The sequence below is a fragment of the Rhinopithecus bieti genome, unplaced genomic scaffold (genome assembly GCF_001698545.2).
Source record: "Rhinopithecus bieti isolate Rb0 unplaced genomic scaffold, ASM169854v2 scaffold_10657, whole genome shotgun sequence".
NCBI lineage: Eukaryota > Metazoa > Chordata > Mammalia > Primates > Cercopithecidae > Rhinopithecus > Rhinopithecus bieti.
The window spans coordinates 731,321-744,667 of NW_016806691.1; the positions used below are offsets into that span (position 1 = coordinate 731,321).

A 13,347-nucleotide genomic window follows, 5' to 3' on the forward strand; every position below is an offset into this window, starting at 1 on the left:
ACGTGAGTGATGGGTGCACTAAAATCTCACACTTCACCAGTATACAATCCATACATGGATATGTAACCAAAAACCACTTGTACCCCTAAACCTATTGATATAAAAAAAATAAAAGAAAGATATGAAACCAAGGAAAGTTACTGGTGAACAGCATCCCATCATGTGAACTTGTGCTTCTGAACCAGTAACTTGAGTTACTTTGAACCAGTATCAGTCACTTATACCTTAGTGTAAATTAATTGATCAGAACTTCTGACCTGGGCCAGGGAAGGCAGGGTAGAAGTGGCAGTCAAGACTAAAGCAGAAAAGAGAGAGCTAATTCTGCAGCCAGACATTTCCTGGGTTGGATACCCAAATTAGTCCCTCAGCCTTTAAGTGCCTGAGGGCCAGGAGTAGACAGAGGAATGGAAAGTGTGGGTCTTCTTTGTTCACAGTCTTTGCCTAGCGGCCAGATTTTGCATTATGCATTACTATCCTGAGGTCCCAGGCCACAGAGAACATTTGGGCTTCCCTATGTGCATTTATTTAGATTTACTTTTTGTTCTGCCATATTTTAATCTATAAACCAAACAAAATTTTCTCATTAATCTTATTCCATTTCTGGAATTTTTCTTTTCAGACACAACAAAAGACCTGTCACCACGAAAAGAGGGAAGTGAACAGTGCTGTGAGTAAGCATGATTTTTGCTTTTCTTTCTTACCTTCTTTTCTCTCTCAGTTTGAATTTTAAAGTAACCACTGTTCTATTAATTCGTGGAAGGCAACTGAATAGTTCCAGCTTATAGAATCTTCCTGTTTGGTAACATTTCAGCAAAGCCTTGTTCTTAGCCCCAGAACAATCATGCCATCTTTTGCTCAGTCTATATTCCTAAGCATTCCCAGATGATACTGCACTGGACCTCTGGTCTCACATAGTTAGATACGGAGTTAAAATCTAACAGCAAAGAGAAGATATTCAACTGCGATGCAATTGACAGTGGATGTTTTTGCAACAAACAAGGATTAAGAAGTATATTGTTGTGGGCTGTGAGTCAAGAGTAATATGGGGAAAACAGAAGTCTCTTCATGAGGTTGACAGGCTTGGAGCTGGAATCTGTGGAGGAGGAAGGATATGACCTAGGGGTCAGAAAAAGCGGGTTGCTAAAATCATTAAGCCTGGTTGGATGAAAAGCTTAAACTCAGGGGAAGCAGCACATGATTGTGGGGGCTGGCAAGTTGGAAACGTGTACGGCAGGCCAGCAGTCTGGAAACCCAGGCAGGATTTCTATGTTACAGTCTTGAGGCACAATTCCGTCTTTTCTGGGAAACCTCAGTTTTTTGCCCTTAAGGCCCTCAACTGTTTGAATGAAGCCAACCTACATCATGAGAGGTAATCAGCTTTACTCCAAGTTAACTGATAGCAAGTGATAATTACATCTACAAAACACTTTCACAGCAACATATAGACTAGCATTTGACAAAGCAACTGGGCACAATAGCCTAGCCAAGATGACACATAAAATTAATCATCACAGGCACCAAGAGATGAGGGGGACAGTCTTGGCCATATACTTGGCTGAAGTAAGTCAATTTGTCATTCCTGCCTGAGCCTTTATAAATAGAAGTAAGTAACCAACTGCTATCTGGTCATTGGAGTTGTCCAAGAGGCCAGGGTTCTGTCTAATAGCTGCTCATGCATGAACCTGCCAACCTAGATTGCAAGCAGACTACCAGTTTGGTGTTTTTGTTTAGTTCAGCAGGACTTTTTTCTCAGCTCATTGCCTCTCAAACTTTCAGCAACAAAAGGACATCTGTGATATCAGAATCTACCACTCTAAGTATTTGGATGCAATAGCAATGAATATCTGAGTAAATCTAGGTGGGGAGTGGGGGCACCCTGTAGCCAAAATGACTTAACAAAATCAAACCAAAGTTTTGAAAATGATGTCTTGGTTCAATGAAGAGATTACTTGAGGTAGGTTTGACTTATCTAATATCTTATTTTCTTTGTCAATACCTAATGAGGAATTTAAATATTTCTAGATAGCTTTGGAAAAGTCCCTTAAAGAGGCACCAGCATACCACTGCCAGATCTAATCCCCCAAACACTGTTTTCATCATCATCATGTCATCTCTTATCTCTAGAGATCATATCAAATCCTTCCCAGGGTTTTTCAGACCTTTTGACAATTAGCCACATTTCACTAAGCCAACTCATCTACCACTTCTCAACAAAACTTTTCCTCAAGTCGAGCTGCTCCACCAACACCACTGCCATGAGCTCATTCCCACTTCTGTGCCTTTGCTCACGTTGGTTATTCTTTTGGAACGTCCTCCCCATTCCTTCTGACTTGTCCAAATCCCAACTTTTGGCATGGTCTACTTTAAGATACAGTAATGATTAACTTTATTATTATAACACCAGGCTTCTGTTCTAAAACATCAGAAGTGTGTTTAGACTAGCTCATTTAATCCTCACAGTAGCCCTCTGAAGTATTTACTCCCTGCTTTCCATTTTATAGGTGAGGAAGCAAAACATGAAGCAGTTAACTAACTTGCCCAAGGTATATGGCTAATAATATAAGGACCAATAAATTGATTCAGCAATCCAGGTGTCCAAGTCCAGAATCCACACCCATACACTACACTCTGCTTTTTTTAAATTAAATTTAATATTTTTAGAGACAGGGTCATGCTCTGTCACCCAAGTTGGAGTGCAGTGGTATGACCGTGGCTCCCTGCAGCCTCAACTTTTGGACTCAAGCGATCTTCCCACCTCAGCCTCCTGAGTGGCTGGGACTACAGGTGCATGTATTTCTTCCAAGACTTTTATTCAGATGAATATTTTCCCTTCCAACTTAAGAAGCAAAGGGCTTGCTGGTTTTGGTTCACTAACCAGCAACTGAAGCAAGACCCGACTTGTGAAAACGCCTTATAGAGTTCAGTATTAGTGCTGTTTCAGCATTTCCTGGATCTCTTGCCTTTGTGCACATGATAGAATTGCACTTCCCTGTAATTAATTTGTAGTTAAGTGTGGTCATGTAACTCACTTTTGTCAATTAAATGTAAGCATAAGTGATGCGTGTTATTTCTGAGTAGAAGATGTAAGAGTTGGCACGTGCTTTGCCATATTTTCTTTATCCATCTGGCATGGTAACCAGTAACATTCTAGGTAGTAATTGCTCCATCAGTCTCAGTCTCTGAGTAACTAAAATTGACAGAGTCCCCTGGTGATCCTCAATGTACATGGAACATGAGCAAGAATAAGCTTTTGTTTTTTATATTGAGATTTTGGAGTTGTTTGTTCCTACAGCATTACCTAGTTTACTCTAATACAACATGGAAAAAACTGGAACCTATAATAAATAGACCCTACATTGCATTTAAACTTCTATTTCTGAGGAATAATAATGTGGGGAAATACTTTCTATATAATAAAAAAATAGAAAATTGCAAAATAAAATATACTTATGTATCATTCATGTTCTATTAAAATGTTATTTATAGACTCACCATATTCCCTTCCTCCAGAAAATAGAAGTAAAATATGAAAATGCCTATAATTATGTCTTTGGATTATGGAACCATGTATTGCTTTTTACTTTTATGTTTTCTGAATTTTATTTTTGAGTGCCCTGATGTATTACTTTTACGAAGAAGAAGAATACTTTCTGAGGCCATTTCAACCATCTCCACTCATCTCTCTAGATCCCAGTAGTTAAATACATTATATAGGACTCTTCATCAGTCCTTATCAACTTTAGGAAGGGCAATACTATACCTTCTTTAAAGGACACCTACCAATGTCTTAGTTGCCTTTCAAAGATTCCTAGCACAGCTAAATGTCATGGATATGCTCTAAGGATGTACGAGCTGAAGTGACTTGCATAAGGTCATCTCATAACTTACTGTTAGAAATGGAGCTAGAACTCAGACCCACTGAGTCCTTGTCTGTGACACACCGCCCTTTCCATTTGTGGAAGTTGTTCTTGTATCTAATTTTACTTGTGCTGCTATCTGGGCCTATTCTTGTATCTAATTTTACTTGTGCTGCTATCTGGGCCTGTGCCATTCTCCCTCTTATGCAGACAAGCAGATAAACAATAAAACTTTAGGAGTGGGTTATGATACCATAGACATATATCATCTATCCTTTACAAAATAGTTATTACAGTCATCAAGCCTTGGTTAGAGTTTACAGACCATGTATCCTAGCTACCTCATTTCACAGATTATGACATTGGGGGCTAAGAAATATTAAGTGACTTCCTTAAGTGAAACAGTAGCAGACCAAAAAAAGTCATGATTCCCAGCATAATGCTACTCACTCATTTATTCATTCATTCACCCACTCACAAACGTGTATTAAATGTCTGCTATTTGCAAGACCCTGTCAGTTAGGCCATGTGGGAACTAGAAGGATGAATTTATCAGTCATCCAAGATTCTTATAATAAAGTATTACAGATAAGGTACTCAAGAAACAGTTCTCATTCACATAATTTGGGTTAAAACAAGAAGCCAGCTTTCTATATGCTTTTGCATATAGAAAGATTATATGCCAGTCTTTATGTTTTTTTTGTTTGCTTTGTTTGTTTTTTTGAGTATCCTGTCTTCTTTCTAAGAACTTCCACCTGAGAACTGACCACAGCATCAGCATTCCACATGGGTGTGTTTCCTTTCCCCTTTCCCATTTCAGTGGTTTCCAATTTCTTTTTCTTTTGCCATTATAAATCTTTTGCAAAGGAAATATTAGACAGAACTCCTACATGTCTAGCAAATTAAAATAGTGGTGAAATTAGAGTGGAGGATATAATCACCCTACCATAGGTCCCTACAAAGCCTCTAAGGCAGGGGTCCCCAACCTCTGGGCCACAGACCGGTACCATTGGCCTGTTAGGAACTGAGCCACACAGCAGGAGGTTAGCAGCGGGCAAGTGGCTGTTACTGCCTGAGCTCTACCTCCTGTGAGATCAGCAGCAGCATTAGATTCTTATAGGAGCATGAACCCTATTGTGAACTGCACATATAAATGATCTAGGTTGTGTGCTCCTTATGAAAATCTAATGTCTGATGATCTGAGGTGGAACAGGTTCATCCTGAAACTATACCCTACCCCCACTCCCACACCCAATCCATGGAAAAATTGTCTTCCACGAAACCTGTCCCTGGTGCCAAAAAGGTTGGGGACCACTGGTCTAAGATACCTTGTGCTTCTTGGAACATATTTGGAAAATCATATAGCTCTCAAATTATCCCTATATCCTGAAGCCCACCTTACTTATCAATCCACAGAAATGCCCAACCCATGTCAGGCAACTTCACACTTTCTTTCTTCAGGCAGCACAGTTGTCTCAGGGAGGGAGGAGGGTGCTATTAGCAAGAGGAGTCACTAACAGCTTCACTCACCTGTGCCCATGAATTTTTAATGGTGTGAAAAGTCTGTGTATTTTTTATGATTCTCTGTGTCTCATATAAGAGGGACAAACAATACATGAATACAAACAATACATGAGTTCAGAGATGGGGACAAACATCACTTTAAGCTGAGGATAATCAGGGAAGAAGAAAGGTTTCATGTGGGAGGTGACTTTTGAACCAGGAAGAAATGGAAACAGCAGACTATTCTAAATAGAGGTGACACTAAGAGGAAAGGCAAAGAGGCAGGAAGGTGTGGGAAAGTGCACTTGACCCTGTTCAGAGAGAAAGCCAGGTATGAGATAAGGGGGAAAGACTGTTAGGGGACGTATTATAAACCATTAATTCCAGGCAAAGGTTAGATTTTACTTACTAGGCAAGAGTGCTTCAGTTAGATCCTAGCAGGAAATGGAGGGCATGCTTAGAATAGGTAACTGAGGCAAGTTTAATGAAGAGACTATTTACAAAGGTGTGTGCAGCATTAAGGGAAACCAGCAAGGGATGCTGAGCATGCCAGGATATAACAGCAGGTAGGGAAAGTGACTATCCCTAGGTCTGAAGGAGAAAGGGGAGGGAGCAGTTCCCAGAACCCTAGTAAAAATGGCAATAAGAAAGGTCCATCTGGCAGGACCTGTGGTCTTTAACAGAGGGACAAAGTCAACCTACAACTTGTCTGGGAGGTTGCTGAGGAATAGATACCCCAACCTTGCTCTCAGCCCACTGCAACCCACTTTTTCACCTAGACTGAGCCTAGTCAAAGACAGAGGGAGGAGTCCAGTGATGTAGTCTACAATGTCATCATCCTGGAGCATGAATAGAGTGCAGCAGGGTGAATAATAAGTCTGCAGGAACTAATAGAAATATCTGACACAATAGGAAACTATAAGAGGTTTTGAATAGGAGAGGCCCCTGAAATGTGCTCCAATATTACTGAGCTATGTGTGGCCCACAGAATGGAAAAGGAATGGCTCTTGCAATAGGTCTGAGGAGAGAAGCTGAACACTTGGACTAGGGCAATGGTAAAAACTGTGGAAAGAAAAGTTTTTAAAGAAAAGTTTTAAACCATGCTGCTTCCAGCTAGATGAACATTTTTTAAAAAATTAGTTCCTCACTCAAATTTTGGGGAAGTTATATATTTTCTAATCATAACAAATGATTTTTCTTATTTGTGGGCTTTTCTCCCCAGATCTGAACCTGTGGTCTTGGGAGCCAGGATGACCTGATGTGACATCTAAAGATGCTTCTGGACTCTGAACAAGAATTCGGTGGCCTGCAGAGCTTGCCATTTGCACTTTTCAAATGCCTTTGGATGATCCAGCACTTTAATCTGAAACCTGCAACAAGACTAGCCAGCACCTGGCCATGAAACCTACCCCTTCACTGATCTGGACTTATCTCTGGAGCCTATGGCTCTGAGCAAGCACGACTGCACTTTACAAAATTACCCCACTGGATCCTGGACCCACAGAGTGCCTTGAGGCTCCTTCTTGCTGCCAGACTGAAAGCAAAAGGAATTATTTCCTCTCAAGTTTCCTAAGTGATTTCCAAAAGCAGAGATGTGTGGAAATTTCCAGTTACAGAAACAGATGGGTTGCCAATAGAGTTATTTTTTATCTATAGCTTCCTCTGGGTACTGGAAGAGCCTATTGAGATTATGAGCTCATAGACAGGGCTTTGCACAAACTCAAATCATAATTGACATGTTTTATGGTTTACCGGAATCTTAATAGCATCTGAAGTTGTTCTAACTAAAAGAGAGCATTTAAATATACACTAAGTGCACAAATTGTGGAGTAAAGACATCAAGCTCTGTTTTTGAGGTCTAAGTCACAAAGCATTTGTTTTAACCTGTAACAGCACCGTGTTTAATAGTGGTTGTTTTTGTTTAAACTACATCTTTCCTTTAGAAATTCTTGGTTTCTTTTTAATTTTTTTACCTTAGAAATCAATGATATACAGTCAAAAATATTTGATATGCTCATACGTTGTATCTGCAGCAATTTCAGATGAGTAGCTAAAATGGCCAAAGTCCCAAACTAAGGTTCCTTTTCTGGCCCTCTATATGACTTTAAACTTGAGCTTTCAGTGCCTCAGTTGGCACATCTGTGATACAGCAATGCTAAGTAGTCAAGGCCTTTGATAATTGGCACTATGGAAATCCTGCAAGATCCCACTACATATGTGTACAGCAGAAGGGTAACTTGGCTACAGTAACGGCTTTATTTTGTTAAATTTGTTCTTCATACTGGAGCCATGAAGCTCAGAGCATTAGCTGATCCTTGAACTATTCAAATGGGCACATTAGCTAGTATAACAGAGTTAGGTAGGTGGGCCTAAAGCAAGCTCCTTAAGTGAGCAAAATCTAGGGCTTATGGGAATGAAAGGGTGTGAAATTGACTAACAGACAAATCATACATCTCAGTTTCTCAATTCTCATGTAAATCAGAGAATGCCTTTAAAGAATAAAACTCAATTGTTACTCTTCAACGTTCTTCACATATTCTACTTTTGGGTAAGAAGTTTGCTCAGGGTCTTGCAAGTCAGTAAGGTTAATATCCTGTTACGCCATTTGGCTCCCAAAGATTTGAAGGCCTTTGAGGCAAACTTGGATGCACTTGTCAGGAGAGTTGGGTCCTAGGGATGCTTGATCTGGGGTTCCTGCTGGAGGAGGAGCACTTCCTAACACCACAGAGAGCAGGGCAGGAGACAAGGCCTTCTTCTCTGGAAGAAAGCCCAGCTATGCTACCCCTACCCCCACCCATGCCCTAGATATGTGATTAGTGTGCTGAATCCGTGGGTGGTTTTGTTTAACTCTGCTAGGAACCCAGTGGCATAATGGTTTCTGTCAGAATATTTCCATCTTTGTTCCTAGATTGGGGCTATCTTTTAGAATACCAAATAGGGAGAGGGCAACCTAGCTGTAGTATCCTGAAATCTGGGTTCTGTCAGGGGAGAACATCAAAAGGCATTATGTCTTAGCTTCAGAAATTTTCTATACTACAGCATGCTATCTTAACACCTAACGTTTATCAAGTACTTGCTATTGCCCAATATTGTTAAGCATTTTACACATACTATTGGAACGAATCATCCCCAAACTCTCTGAAAAAGACACTATTAATGACTCCATTTTACAGATAAGGAAAGGCACAGAGAGGTTAAGTAATTTGGTTAAGGCTGCTCGTTCAGTTTGAAAGGGATGGAATCAGAGCAACAAACCTATATTTTTCATTACACATCATAATGTGCCCTGATTTCCTACCATATGGGGTTTAAAGTGGTATTTTTATACTGTGTGGTCTCTTTGCTAGTCAATAATTAATTTCAGAAACAACAGATGCTGGCGAGGGTGCAGAGAAATAGGAACACTTTTACACTGCTGGTGGGAGTGTAAATGAGTTCAACCATTGTGGAAGACAGTGTGGTGATTCCTTAAGGGTCTAGAACCAGAAACACCATTTGACCCAGCAATCCCATTACTGAGTATATACCCAAAGGATTATAAATCATTCTACTATAAAGGCACATGCACATGCATGTTTATTGCAGCACTATTCACAATAGCTAAGACTTGGAACCAACCCAAATACCCATCAATAATAGACTGGATAAAGAAAATATGGCACATATACAGCATGGAATACTATGCAGCCATAAAAAAGAATGAGTTCATGTCCTTTGCAGGGACATGGATGAAGCTGGAAACCATAATCCTCAGCAAACTAACAATGGAACAGAAAACCAAACACCACACGTTCTCACTCATAAGTGGGAGTTGAACAATGAGAACACATGGACACAAGGAAGGGAACATCACACACCGGGGCCTGTTGAGAGGGCAGGGGGAAAGGCGAGGGAGAGCATTACGACAAATACCTAATGAATACAGGGCTTAAAACTTAGATGACTAGATGAAGGTTGATAGGTGCAGCAAACCACCATGGCACATGTATACCATGTAACAAACCTGCACATTCAGCATATGTATCCCAGAACTTAAATAATCATAATAATTAATTTCACTCTTTTCCAGGGGAAGTGCTAGAGAAGTATAGGTGTGTGTGGGTTCTGGAATCAAGAGATTCAAACCCCAGCTCAACTGGTATGAGTTATACAACTTTGAATTATATGTGGTTGACCTCTACGCAGCATTTACTTCAATATAGTGAGACCTGGCTGGGCGCAGTGCTCACGCTGTAATCCTAGCACTGTTGGAGGTAGAGGGTGGTGAATCACAAAGCCAGAGTTGAGACCAGCCCTGGCCAAACATGGTGAATCCCATCATCTACCTAGAAATACAAAAATTAAGCTGGGCATGGTGGGCACATGCCTGTAATCGCAGCTACTCAGCAGACTGAGGCAGGAGATATAGCTTGAACCCTAGGAGGTGGAGGTTGCAGTGAACCGAAATCACACCACATGCACTCCAGCCTGGGGCGACACAGCCAGAACTGCCTCAAAAACAAAACAAAACAAAACAAAGCATATATATGATATACTGATACCCCATCTCTGCAAAAAAATTTTAATTAAAAAAAATTTTTTTTAATTTAAAAAAAATATTTTTAAATTAAAATTTTTTTTAAATTTTTAAAAAAAAAATTTTAATTTAAAATTTTTTTTTAAATTTATTAAAAAAAATTTTTAATTTTTTTTTTTAATTTAAAAGGGGCAGGTGCAGTGGCTCATGCCTGTAATCCCAACACTTGGGAGACTGAGGCGGTGGATCATGAGGTAGGAAGTTCAAGACCAAGTCTGGCGAATAATGGTGAAACCCTGTCTCTACTAAACTACAAAAATTAGCCCTGAGAGTGGTGGTGGGTGCCTGTATCCCAGCTACTCAGGGAGGCTGAGGCAGGAGAATCACGTGACCCGGGAGGCAGAGGTTGCAGTGAGCCGAGGGAATCACGCCACTGCACTCTAAGCCCTGGCAACAGGGCAAGACTCGTCTCAAAAAAAAATGAAAGCAATTATCTTTCTCAGTTTGATCAATGAGGATTTTGAGCACAAGTTTTGTCATTCCTCTTAGACCCTAAGAGCAGGAAAGGAGTGGGATTTTTGCCATGTACCTGGTACGGAGAGGATCTCATGCATGGTCACCTCTGAGGATCATGATATATTGAGAGAATGGCTACTATTAACACTTTACTTTTTTTTTTTTTTTTTTTGAGATGGACTTTTACTCTTGTTGCCCAGGCTGGGGGTGCAATGGCACAATCTTAGCCACAGCAACCTCCACACTCCCCAACAGGTCAAGTGATTCCTCCTGCCCTCAGACTCCGGAGTAGCCTGGATTGACAGGCATGCAGCCACCATAGCCCAGCTAATTTGATTTTTAGTAGAGGTGGGGTTTTCCATGTTGGTCAGGCTGGGCTCAACTCCCGAACCTCAGGTGATTGCCTGCCTCAGCCTCCCAAAGTGCTGGGATTACAGGCATGAGCCACTGCGCCCGGCCAAACACTTTACTTTTTATGGCCTTGATATAATGGGCTAAAACATATATAATGACAATCCTTAAAAAACTTAGATGAGTTATAAGTCTGGAAAAAAAAAAAAAGTACTTTTTACAAAAGGAGCAAAAATAGCATTCAGGAGAGTTTGAGGAATTGAGAAAGACTAAACAAACAAAAATCACCTATGATCTCATCAAGCACAAACACTTTCATCTTTGCTGTTTGTTTCTGCTCTTTGTCCATTTATGTATTTAAGTTTGGCTATGGTTGTAACATGTAATTTTCTATACTTTAAAAAATCTGGGGCTGGGCGCAGTGGTTCACACCTGTAATCTCAGCACTTTGGGAAGCCGAGGCAGGCAGATCACCTGAGGTGGGGAGTTCAAGACCAGCCTAACCAACATGGAGAAACCCCGTCTCTACTAAAAATACAAAATTAGCTGGGCATGGTGGTGCATGCCTGTAATCCCAGCTACTCGGGAGGCTGAGGCAGGATAATCGCTTGAACCAGGGAGGTGGAGGTTGCATTGAGCCGAGACAGCACCATTGCACTCCAGCCTGGGTGACAAGAGTGAAACTCCATCTCAAAAAAAAAAAAAAAGAAAAGAAAATTGTCATCTACCATAAGCTCACACTTATGTTGCTGACAAGTGTTCCTAATTTTCATTTTTAATGGCTGCATAATATTCTACCAAGTGGCTGTGACAAAATTTAATTAACTGTTCCCCCTATTAATGGAAGATTACAGTTGCTTCTGGGTTTTTTGCCAGTTTAGTCACAAGCTTTTGTGCTGGATATCCTCCACTTGACCCTCCAGATCCATTCTCCAGCCTTTTCCTCCCTGCTTTGGGTCCTATGAGGCTGACTTGTATGGACTATATCAATGGGCTCCATTGCTGTCTGGCTTTTGATCGGGTTCAGCCAATGGGGACACTGGCAGGAGAACAGTAATGCCAGGGTACTTATTCCCCAGGCTCTCCCTCTCCAGGGTCACTGCTGGTTGGATAATTCTCTCAACTAAAGGTCGCAGCTCTTGTTGAATGACCCTTTCCACATGGCTCCATCTGCCTGTGGGTTCCAGTAACTGCTCTCTCCTATCCCCTTTTCATGTCTGGGTGCCTACGTATCCCCTCACCCCTGCAACACACACACACACGTGTGAACACACACACACACACCTGTTCCTGCTAGCCCTTGGGTACTACACTATTCCTTAGAGTTCCCTACACCCGGCCCACGCCTCTACAAAGAATCTCTTTAATTAGCTCTCAAATTATGTAGTTCAATGTCCTGATATATCATGCTGTTTCAGATAATGCATGTTTTTTTTACATCTAATTTCATAAGGATGGGTACCTGAAAAGGGAATTATGGAGTCAAAGAAATGTGAACACTTCAGGCTCTTGAGTTCATACTGTCAATTTACTTTTGAAAAGGATCTGTTTGCATTTCTACCAGTGCATCCTTCCAGCACTGGATATTTTTAAATATAATTTTGCTAAGTCAATAGGTTAAAAAATGGTACTTTATGGTAATTTAAGTTTTCATGTCTTGGATTACCCTTAAGTTTGCTTATAAAACCTAGTTCTTGCTGTGTACATTGTTATTCTGGAGTTTGTTTAAATCTGTTCCTCCCTTCCCCACTCATTCTCTAGCTGTATAATCTATTTCCTCCATAATTCAATTTTCAAAAGATCAACTTTTAAAGCCTCAATGTCTTCATCTATTTACAGATATCCTAACAATAACACCTCTCTCACAGAATTATTGTGAGAATTAAATGTAAATAAGCATGTAGCATATAAGAAGCATCCAAGAAACATGAATGCTTTCCTCCTTAATAATTATGCATGGAGTTTAATTGACAAATTATGTCTATTTTTTGAAAATATTGTGTCAGTTTTCTTTCAAGTTTATATTGAAATTTACCTTATAAAATAATATTATAGATGAGCAGAACAATTCAATATTATCCAGATTTGTTTTTATATATTATGTGACTTTAGAAGATCTGTAACCCTTTTAAGCCAAAATCTTAAAAACTGTATTTATTTATTTATTTTATTCTATTTTATTTTGAGACAGGGTCTCACTCTGTCTCCCAGGCTGGAGTGCAATGGTGCAATCATGGCTCACTGTACCTTGACCTCCCAGGCTCATGTGATCCTCCTACCTCAACTTCCTGAGTAGCTGGGAGTATAGGCACATACCACCACACATGTGTTATCTCAGGTCCCATTTCTATTATACAGATCAAGTAATGCTTTGGTAGGCTACACATCTATTATCTATTTAATTCTTTTGTGTGTGTGTGTGTGTGTGTGACAGAGTTTCACCCTTGTTGCCCAGGCTGGAGTGCAATGGCAGGATCTCGGCTCACTGCAACCTCCGCCTCTCAGGTTCAAGCGATTATCCTGCCTCAGCCTCCTGAGTAGCTAGGATTACAGGCATGCGCCACCACGCCCAGCTAATTTTGTATTTTTAGTAGAGGCGGGGGG

At 40.5% G+C, this 13,347-nt stretch overlaps 1 long non-coding RNA gene across 1 annotated transcript; it reads left to right on the plus strand.

Moving 5' to 3' along the window:
- The first annotated feature begins 617 nt into the window (after nucleotides 1-617).
- Nucleotides 618-7,883, plus strand: LOC108533066 (uncharacterized). Its single transcript, XR_001886636.1, has 2 exons — nucleotides 618-667; nucleotides 6,583-7,883. It is a non-coding gene; the product is annotated as an uncharacterized LOC108533066 (long non-coding RNA).
- The last annotated feature ends 5,464 nt before the right edge of the window (nucleotides 7,884-13,347 follow it).